Source organism: Nematolebias whitei, chromosome 14 (assembly GCF_014905685.2).
Source record: "Nematolebias whitei isolate Nwh7 chromosome 14, NemWhi1, whole genome shotgun sequence".
NCBI lineage: Eukaryota > Metazoa > Chordata > Actinopteri > Cyprinodontiformes > Rivulidae > Nematolebias > Nematolebias whitei.
In genome coordinates, this window is record NC_056511.1 from 35632704 (window position 1) to 35641745 (window position 9042).

Genomic DNA, 9042 nt, shown 5'->3' on the forward strand with positions numbered 1-9042 from the left:
GTGGAGCGCACATTGCTCGTCTTCTTCTGCCGGTGTGGGGTCACGGCCTGGATGACAATGTGCCTACCGTGTCCCGCCCAAAAGGCCCCCCCCCCCCCCCCCCCCCCCCCCTCTGTCTCTGAAACTCATAAAGAGGCTGCTGGACATGAAATAGACCCGCTCACTGAACGGACCACTTCATTTATCTCTTGTTTTCCCCGGAGGGCTCGACACACGTCGGACATGCTGCTCGAGTGATGCTCTCAAACCAGCTGCCTCTTCCTTCAGTCTTTATTTTTGTTCATCTATTTTCTTAACCGCATGTGCATCTACATCTGGACACGATATGCACTTTGTCATCAAGGAAATAAAAAAGGATCATGAACTTTCTGATTGTTTAGTTTTGCATGTAGATATTTGCAGGTTTCTTCTGCAGGAGGCTTTCAGAGGCAGAGCGGTGTGATGTGCTCACCTGTGTGTTGTCCTTTTTTAACTACGGTCTGATAAATCACTCATTCTGGGATGCATTTGAAAACGGATCACTAAGTTGCATGTGCAAAAAACAACATGCAAGAAAAATTATATGGTATTTTAATATTTACAGGCTGTTTAGGATTGAAGACTTTTCAGTAACAATGTTCATCTGCTGAAGTTATACCTACAAGTTTTTTTTTTTTTTTGCTCAAGTGATTCTAATATGTGGAGAAAAAGCAAACCAACAGAAAAGGTCAGGAAGCAAATGTGTCCAACAGGACCTCCTGTGCGCTGTTTGTGATTTCTGGATTTGGATTGCAGGCTTATATTTATGTCTTTGTTTTTTGTTTTTTTTTCCTTGTGGATGCATGTAAAACTGGGTGAGCCTATGATGCTGGAAAACTTTTTTTTGTGTGAAAATTACTGTGTGTTGCAGATCTAATGTGTGGAATGTACATACATTATTTAATCTTTAGCAAATTAACACAATTCTATTTGTATAAACTTTTTTTTATGTAAAATACGTCACATTTTGGAAAAGGTACTGCTGTTGTTACAGATATGTACATATGTGTATAAATTTTTATTTTTTCATGTATAAATACTGTATAAAGCTGTACATTTTTTTTAAAAGGATGGGCCAATTCGTGTTTTTTTTTTTATGTCGTATTGTAAGAATTCATATTTTTGTATTGCATGTGGCTACCACTCTGTACACACGACTTGTGTTCCCATCCATGGAGGACAATAAAACTGGCTTGTCATGTAAAAACAAGTAAATGTTGTAGTTTCATTAATTAATTGATTTCAACAAATATCACATACCACAGTGGACTGTGTGTTGTAACAATTTGCATTGAGTTTATTAAGAATAAAACAGCTGGAGCTATAATTTGGATCCTTTTAGGGATTCATGGAGGAGGCAGGTCAAACAATTTCAAATACAAGAAAATGAGTCCTGTTGCACAGTTTTGTTTTGAGAGGAGAAGGAAAAAGATAGCCATGTGAAAACAACAACAACAAAAAAAAGGACATTTCTAAATTTAGTACTAGCCAAAATTCAAACATCAACTTTAAAATAATCTAGGCTTAAAAAAACCTAAAATGTGACATTTAGATATACAGTAAACTGTTTAAAAAGTACAGAGAGAACCAAACTCAAAATTACTAAAGCTGCTCCCATTGGCTCCTTATGGTCGCCATGGTAACAACACTCCTGTTTCTGTCCACGCCCTCATCGCAAAACAGATAGAAACGGACTGAAAAGTAAGCCTCACACAGTGAAATGGTTTTTTGTTTTTAATTGTAAGCAACAAAAAAGACATGGCCACATGTGAATTTGTATGTTTATACAGCTTCTTCTAGTTTTGAAGAGAATGTTTTAAGCTACAAGTCTGTGCACTTCCTTACTAGTGAGTAAGACAAAAACATCTGTTTTGGTTGGAATATTCATATGTACTAGAAACTAAAAATGGTTGTGGGAGTAAGAAATTATGTTTTTATTTGAGACAATAACCTTCACGGTCAGTTGAACGTTTCATAAAATCTTCAAAAATCCTAAAACTTAAAGTGCAATACTGTAGTAGTGTGAGAATCATTTAGGATATCAAAATAACTAGATGTACGTCAAGTAATAAATAATGTGTTATATGTTGTCATCGTATGTTCCCATACAATGGTGAAGTTGGCTCACTGCATTTAACTCATCCACCACCAGGTGGTGCAGTGGGTGACCTTTGGAGGTGCCAGGGGAGCAACTGGGGATGGGGTGTCCTGCTCAGAAGTCCAGTTTAGGTAACAGACAGGCTCACGCAGGCACAAGCAAAATCATTACCATCCACTTTTTGTGTCTAAAAAGAAACATTTAGGTTAAAAATGTAAAACTGAATCTTCATTTGTTGTACTTGTTTATGCACAAGTTAGCATTAGCATTGCACAATAGCTAGCAACTGTGGAAAGAGGAAAAAGAGTAAAACTAAATAAAAAGCTGCACGAGCTTCAGAAATGAAGAAAACAAAGTTTATGGTCCATTTTTTTGATTTTCGTTACATGGCAATGAAGCTTAAAATTAATCAGAGTAGTTTTCTACACTGGTAGTGCCAATGCTCGGCAACCATTAGCCTTCACAACAAAAGTTTTTTTTATTGCCTCTAAGATGAACTTAGTGCTGACTAAACATAAACTAAATACTTCAAAATGGGTTGAAATTACACGTGTGTAACAGCAAAGCTGTAATAGTAGTAGATATTTTTCCAAGTCCAGTATACTGTACATGAAGCTGTGTAGTTTTTTTTTTTTAGCCTTCCTGAACAAAGGCCTTTGCTGTCCAAGAAATCTCTTTATGGCCACGAGGATAAAGGAATCTCATTGAAATGCATAGCTCATGTTATGCAGAAAGGTCAGCAAAACAGAGAAAATGTAACTGGTTATTGATTGTGAAAGCAGCCAGAGTTTTCCATGAGAAGAAGATGACTTTAGCTGAGAGAGTCAAATGTTCAGCTGTTATTGATTAGACTTGAAACCATAAGTTCGAGCTGTTGATGGCTGCAAGACATCAGAAAACACAAACATGTAGGGATTGTCACTTAGTCCCCATCCCACTAATCCCTGCAGAGGGATCAAAATCCCCTTGTTGCCTCTAGATGGCATATAAACCACACAAAGTATTTTTATGGTGATTATTATTTGGACCATAGTCTGATCCCACACTGGAAGGTGTATACAGCCCCAACGCATACTGTGAGAGCTAAACCTTGCTCAAGATCTTTGCTTGAAACTTTGGCATTAACTCTAAAAAAGTTTAGTCAGGTCCTCTGACCGGGTTCAAAAACCAAAAAAAAATAAAAATTTGTAGAAAAGTTTCGTCTTTCATCAGAAAGACTTCTTCAGTCTGAGGAGCTGTATTCAGTTGGTTGATCCACTGTGAGAAGGTGCTATGTATAAGACTGAGCTGAATACAGCTCCTCAGACTGAAGAAGTCCTTCGGATGAAAGATGAAACGTTTCTACCATTTTTTTTTTTAGTTTTTTTAACCTGTCCAGAGGACCTGACTTAAGTTTTTTAGATTTTTCTACCTGGATTATTGAACATACATCAGGATATTTGGCATTAACTGTTTGTCTGTTAGCAAAATATCCCATGAACCACTGGATGAATTTAAAGTAAACACTGGATGAAGAGCTACAACTCATTACATTTTGCATCAACACGATTAGGAGGGCGGCCACAGCTAATCATCTAAAGACAACTTAGGAATGACCTTAACTTTTTAAAATTTATAGATATTGAGCTGGAGTCAATGTCTATAAAGTTTCAAAAAATCTGTCAATATTGCATGAGATCACACATAACATCATTTACAAGATTTAACTTCTAAAATGTCTAAACACCTATAATGGTGTTCATTCTCATTTTAAGATGATCTTAATATATATATATGAATACTAAACATTGCTTTATGGAATTAGCTTGATCTTGGTGTTTAACAGCACATTAATCATGTTAAAGTTGATTTAAATCATAATAAAACTGCATTCAGATAAAATGATATCTCCTCTTGTGTGAATGTTTACAATGCCTTGAGAAAGTATTCGGCCCCCTTGAACTTTTCAACCTTTTGCCACATTTCAGGCTTCAAACATAAAGATATAAAATTAAATTTTTTTTGTGAAGAATCAACAACAAGTGGGACACAATCGTGAAGTGGACTGAAATTTATTTGATGTGTCAAACTTTTTGAACAAATAAAAAACTGAAAAGTGACGCGTGCAATATTATTTGGCCCCCTTGCGTTAATACTTTGTAGCGCCGCCTTTTGCTGCAGTTCCAGCTGCAAGTCTCTTGGGGTTTGTCTCTATCAGTTTTACACATGGAGACACTGAAATTCTTGCCCATTCTTCTTTGCAAAACAGCTGGAGCTCAGTGAGGTTGGATGGAGAGCGTTTGTGAACAGCAGTCTTCAGTTCTTTCCACAGATTCTCGATTGGATTCAGGTCTGGACTTTGACTTTGCCATTCCAACACCTGGATACGTTTATTTGTGAACCATTCCATTGTAGATGTGTCTTTATGTTTTGGATCATTGTCTTGTTGGAAGATAAATCTCCGTCCCAGTCTCAGGTCTCTTGCAGACTCAAACAGGTTTTCTTCCAGAATGGTCCTGTATTTGGCCCCATCCATCTTCCCATCAATTCTGACCATCTTCCCTGTCCCTGCTGATGAAAAGCAGGCCCAAACCATGATGCTGCCACCACCATGTTTGACAGTGGGGATGGTGTGTTCAGGGTGATGAGCTGTGTTGCTTTTACACCAAACATATCGTTTTGCATTGTGGCCAAACAGTTTGATTTTGGTTTCATCTGACCAGAGCACCTTCTTCCACATGTTTGGTGTCTCCCAGGTGCTTGTGTCAAACTTTAAACAACACTTTTTATGGATATCTTTGAAAAATGGCTTTCTTCTTGCCACTCTTCCATAAAGGCCAGATTTGTGCAGTGTACGACTGATTGTTGTCCTATGGACAGACTCTCCCACCTCAGCTGTAGATCTCTGCAGTTCATCCAGAGTGATCATGGGCCTCTTGGCTGCATCCCTGATCAGTCTTCTCCTTGTTCCAGATGAAAGTTTAGAGGGACGTCCGGGTCTTGGTAGATTTGCAGTGGTCTGATACTCCTTCCATTTCAATATGATTGCTTGCACAGTGCTCCTTGGGATGTTTAAAGCTTGGGAAATTTTTTTGTATTCAAATCCGACTTTAAACTTCTCCAAAACAGTATCTCGGACCTGCCTTGTGTGTTCCTTGGTCTTCATGATGCTCTCTGCGCTTTGAACAGAACCCTGAGACTATCACAGAGCAGGTGCATTTACAAACCGGATTCCAAAAAAGTTGGGACACTAAACAAATTGTGAATAAAAACTGAATGCAATGATGTGGAGGTGCCAACATCTAATATTTTATTCAGAATAGAACACAAATCACAGATCAAAAGTTTAAACTGAGAGAATGTATCATTTTAAGGGAAAAATCTGTTGTTTCCAAATTTCATGGCGTCAACAAATCCCAAAAAAGTTTGGACAAGTCCATTTTTACCACTGTGTGGCATCCCCCCTTCTTCTTACAACACTCAACAGACGTCTGGGGACAGAGGAGACCAGTTTCTCAAGTTTATAAGTAGGAATGCTCTCCCATTCATGTCTAATACAGGACTCTAACTGTTCAATCATCTTGGGCCTTCTTTGTCGCACCTTCCTCTTTATGATGCACCAAGTGTTCTCTATAGGTGAAAGATCTGGACTGCAGGCTGGCCATTTCAGTACCCAGATCCTTCTTCTACGTAGTCATGATGTTGTGATTGCTGCAGAATGTGGTCTGGCATTATCGTGTTGAAAAATGCAGGGTCTTCCCTGAAAGAGATGACGTCTAGATGGGAGCATATGTTGTTCTAGAACCTGAACATAGTTCTCCGCATTAATGGTGCCTTTCCAGACATGCAAGCTGCCCATGCCACAAGGGCTCATGCAACCCCATACCATCAGTGATGCAGGCTTCTGAACGGAGCGTTGATAACAACTTGGGCTATCCTTGTCCTCTCTGGTCCGGATGACATGGCGTCCCAGTGTTCCATAAAGAACTTCAAAATCATGACTCATCTGACCACAGAACAGTCTTCCATTTTGCCACACTCCATTTTAAATGACCCCTGGCCCAGTGCAAACGTCTGAGCTTGTGGAGCTTGCTTAGAAATGGCTTCCTCTTTGCACTGTAGAGTTTCAGCTGGCAACGGCGGATGGCACGGTGGATTGTGTTCACTGACAACGCTTTCTGGAAGTATTCCTGAGCCCATTCTGTTATTTCCTTGACAGTGGCATTCCCGTTTGAGGTGCAGTGACGTTTAAGGGCCCGGAGATCACGTGCATCCAGTAGAGTTTTACAGCCTTGACCCTTAGGCACATCGATTGTTCCAGATACTCGGAATCTTTTGATGATGTTATGCACGGTTGATGATGATAACTTAAAAGTCTTTGCTATTTTACGCTGGGTAACACCATTCTGGTATTGCTGCACTATCTTTCTGCACAACAATGGTGGAATTGGTGATCCTCATCCTCTTACCATCTTGGCTTCTGAGAGAAACTGACACTCTGAGAAGCTCTTTTTATACCCAATCATGTTGTCAATTGACCTAATTAGTGTTAATTGGTCTTCCAGCTGTTCGTTATATGCTCAGTTTCCTTTTTCCAGCCACTTATTGCTACTTGTTCCAACTTTTTTAGGATTTGTTGACACTGTGAAATTTTGAATCAACATATTTTTCCTTTAAAATGTTACATTTACTCAGATTAAACTTTTGATATGTCATCTATGTTATATTACGAATAAAATATTGACATTTACCATCTCCACATCATTGCATTCAGTTTTTATTCACAATTTGTTTAGTGTCCCAACTTTTTTGGAATCCGGTTTGTATACGGAGACTTGATTACACACAGGTGGATTCTATTTATCATCATGAGTCATTTGGGACAACATTGGATCATTCATAGATCCTCACTGAACTTCTGGAGTGAGTTTGCTACACTGAAAGTAAAGGGGCCGAATAATATTGCACACCCCACTTTTCAGTTTTTTAATTGTTAAAAAAGTTTGACACATCCAATAAATTTCATTCCACTTCAGGATTGTGTCCCACTTGTTGATTCTTCACAAAAAAATAAAAATTTTATATATTTATGTTTGAAGCCTGAAATGTGGCAAAAGGTTGAAAGTTCAAGGGGGCCGAATACTTTCGCAAGGCACTGTATAAACATTCACACTATTGTGATCCATTTTTCTTCCGTACATTTTTTGCGTATTTCTCGTCCCACAGTTTGCAAGCTATTTCAACAATGTGTATATTAAAACATTAAGTGCTTTCAGGACAATCCTGCTATGACTTTTAGTGCAACTTTAGCTTTTTGAAATATTTTTCTGCCATTTTTTTTCTCATAGAAAATGAGCTGAGCTCATTTTCCATCCATCATATCTTCAGATCTGTTTACAACCTTTTACTGCTCCTTTCATATTTTGTTCTGGTTCGTCTTCTTTGAGCTTCCTTGTGCAAATAAAAAAAGAAATTCAGCTCCTTTCAGCTGTTTTTCATTTATTTTGTGCTCCTTTCAATTAGTCATTTTTCTGCTTGTTATGCTCCTTTCAGCTCATTTCTGCAAGCTTCAGCTTTTTCCACCATTTCAGCTACTATTTAGCTGTTTTATGCTAATTTAAAATTTTTCTGCTAATTCCACATTTTTTGTATTCATTTAAACTTTTTTCAACCTAATTCAGTACAAATGCGCTCTCTCCACTTCCTTCTGGAAATTTCAGCTTCGTTCTGCTTTTTAGCTACGTTTTAGCTTTTTTGCTCATTTCACTTTTTTCAGATAATTTCTACTTTTTATGCTCATTTCTGCTTCTTTCAGCAAACATGTTATTTTTGCTTTCTTCTGCTAATTTAAGCTTGTTCTACCTTTTCAGCTACTTTTTTTAATAACAATTTTAGCTAATTTCAGCTGTTTTCAGATAAATTCAATTTTTGTGGTAATTTTTGCTACTTTCAGCCTATCTAACTTCTTCCCATTAATTTCAGCTTAATTATGCTAGTTTCCGGTTTTTCTGCTATTTCAGCTACTTTGTAGCTGTTTTGTGCTAAAATTAGCTTCTTCTTTTTTTTAGCTAATTTCACTTTTTTTAAGTTCATTTCAGCTCCTTCTACTTCCTTTTAGTAGTTATGCTTCTTTGTGCCTTTGCAACTATTTTATGTGCTAATTTCAGCTTTTTTAGTTAATTTCTTAATTTTTGTGTTCATTTCTGCTTTTTTAAATTTTTTTTTACCTAATTCAGGAAATATTTGTTTGTTCGGTTTTGATCTGCTCATTTAGGCTTGTTCTTCCATTTCATCTACATTTCAACTGTTTTTCAGCAAGTTCTTCAGCGATAAACACTCACTGCATTTTCACAGGAAATGCTCTCTCTCTAGTTGAGAATTGTAATCAGTACAACCGCAGTATAGTATAAAAGTCCGCACTTTCTAAATTATGTCAGATTTTTGCTTGCACTGCTTTTCAGTGATGGATCCTTGAAAGTTTGTGTTATGAAACCTTGGGAGCTGTCAGTAAAATGAGAAATTCTGCATGCTTCCAGTCAGCCTTTGAAGCGTTTATTTTATGTTAAAGAATGACGAATTGATTTGTGTCGTTGTTTTAATGCGATGGAAAAGAGAGCATTTTGTACCGCTCTGCTGCACCCAAAAGGTCTTTGACTCCGACTGGTACTGGATCACAAGACCAGAAAACAGCTTCCTTTACCAGCATCATGCGATGACAACCAGTCATTTGTTTATTTCCTGTTAGCATATTTGGGAGGGTCTGCTGGGTTTAATAGTTTAGCATAACATCACAATGTTTTTGAATATTTTTAAATCGTAATAAGACCATGAAAAGAAGAATTTATCAGAAAGGCAGCATTTCCATGATGATGTTATTAAACCCAGGTGATGGAGCAAGCAAGAACAAGGAAGGTGGTGGTGGAATGTGTGTGTGTGTGTGTGTGTGT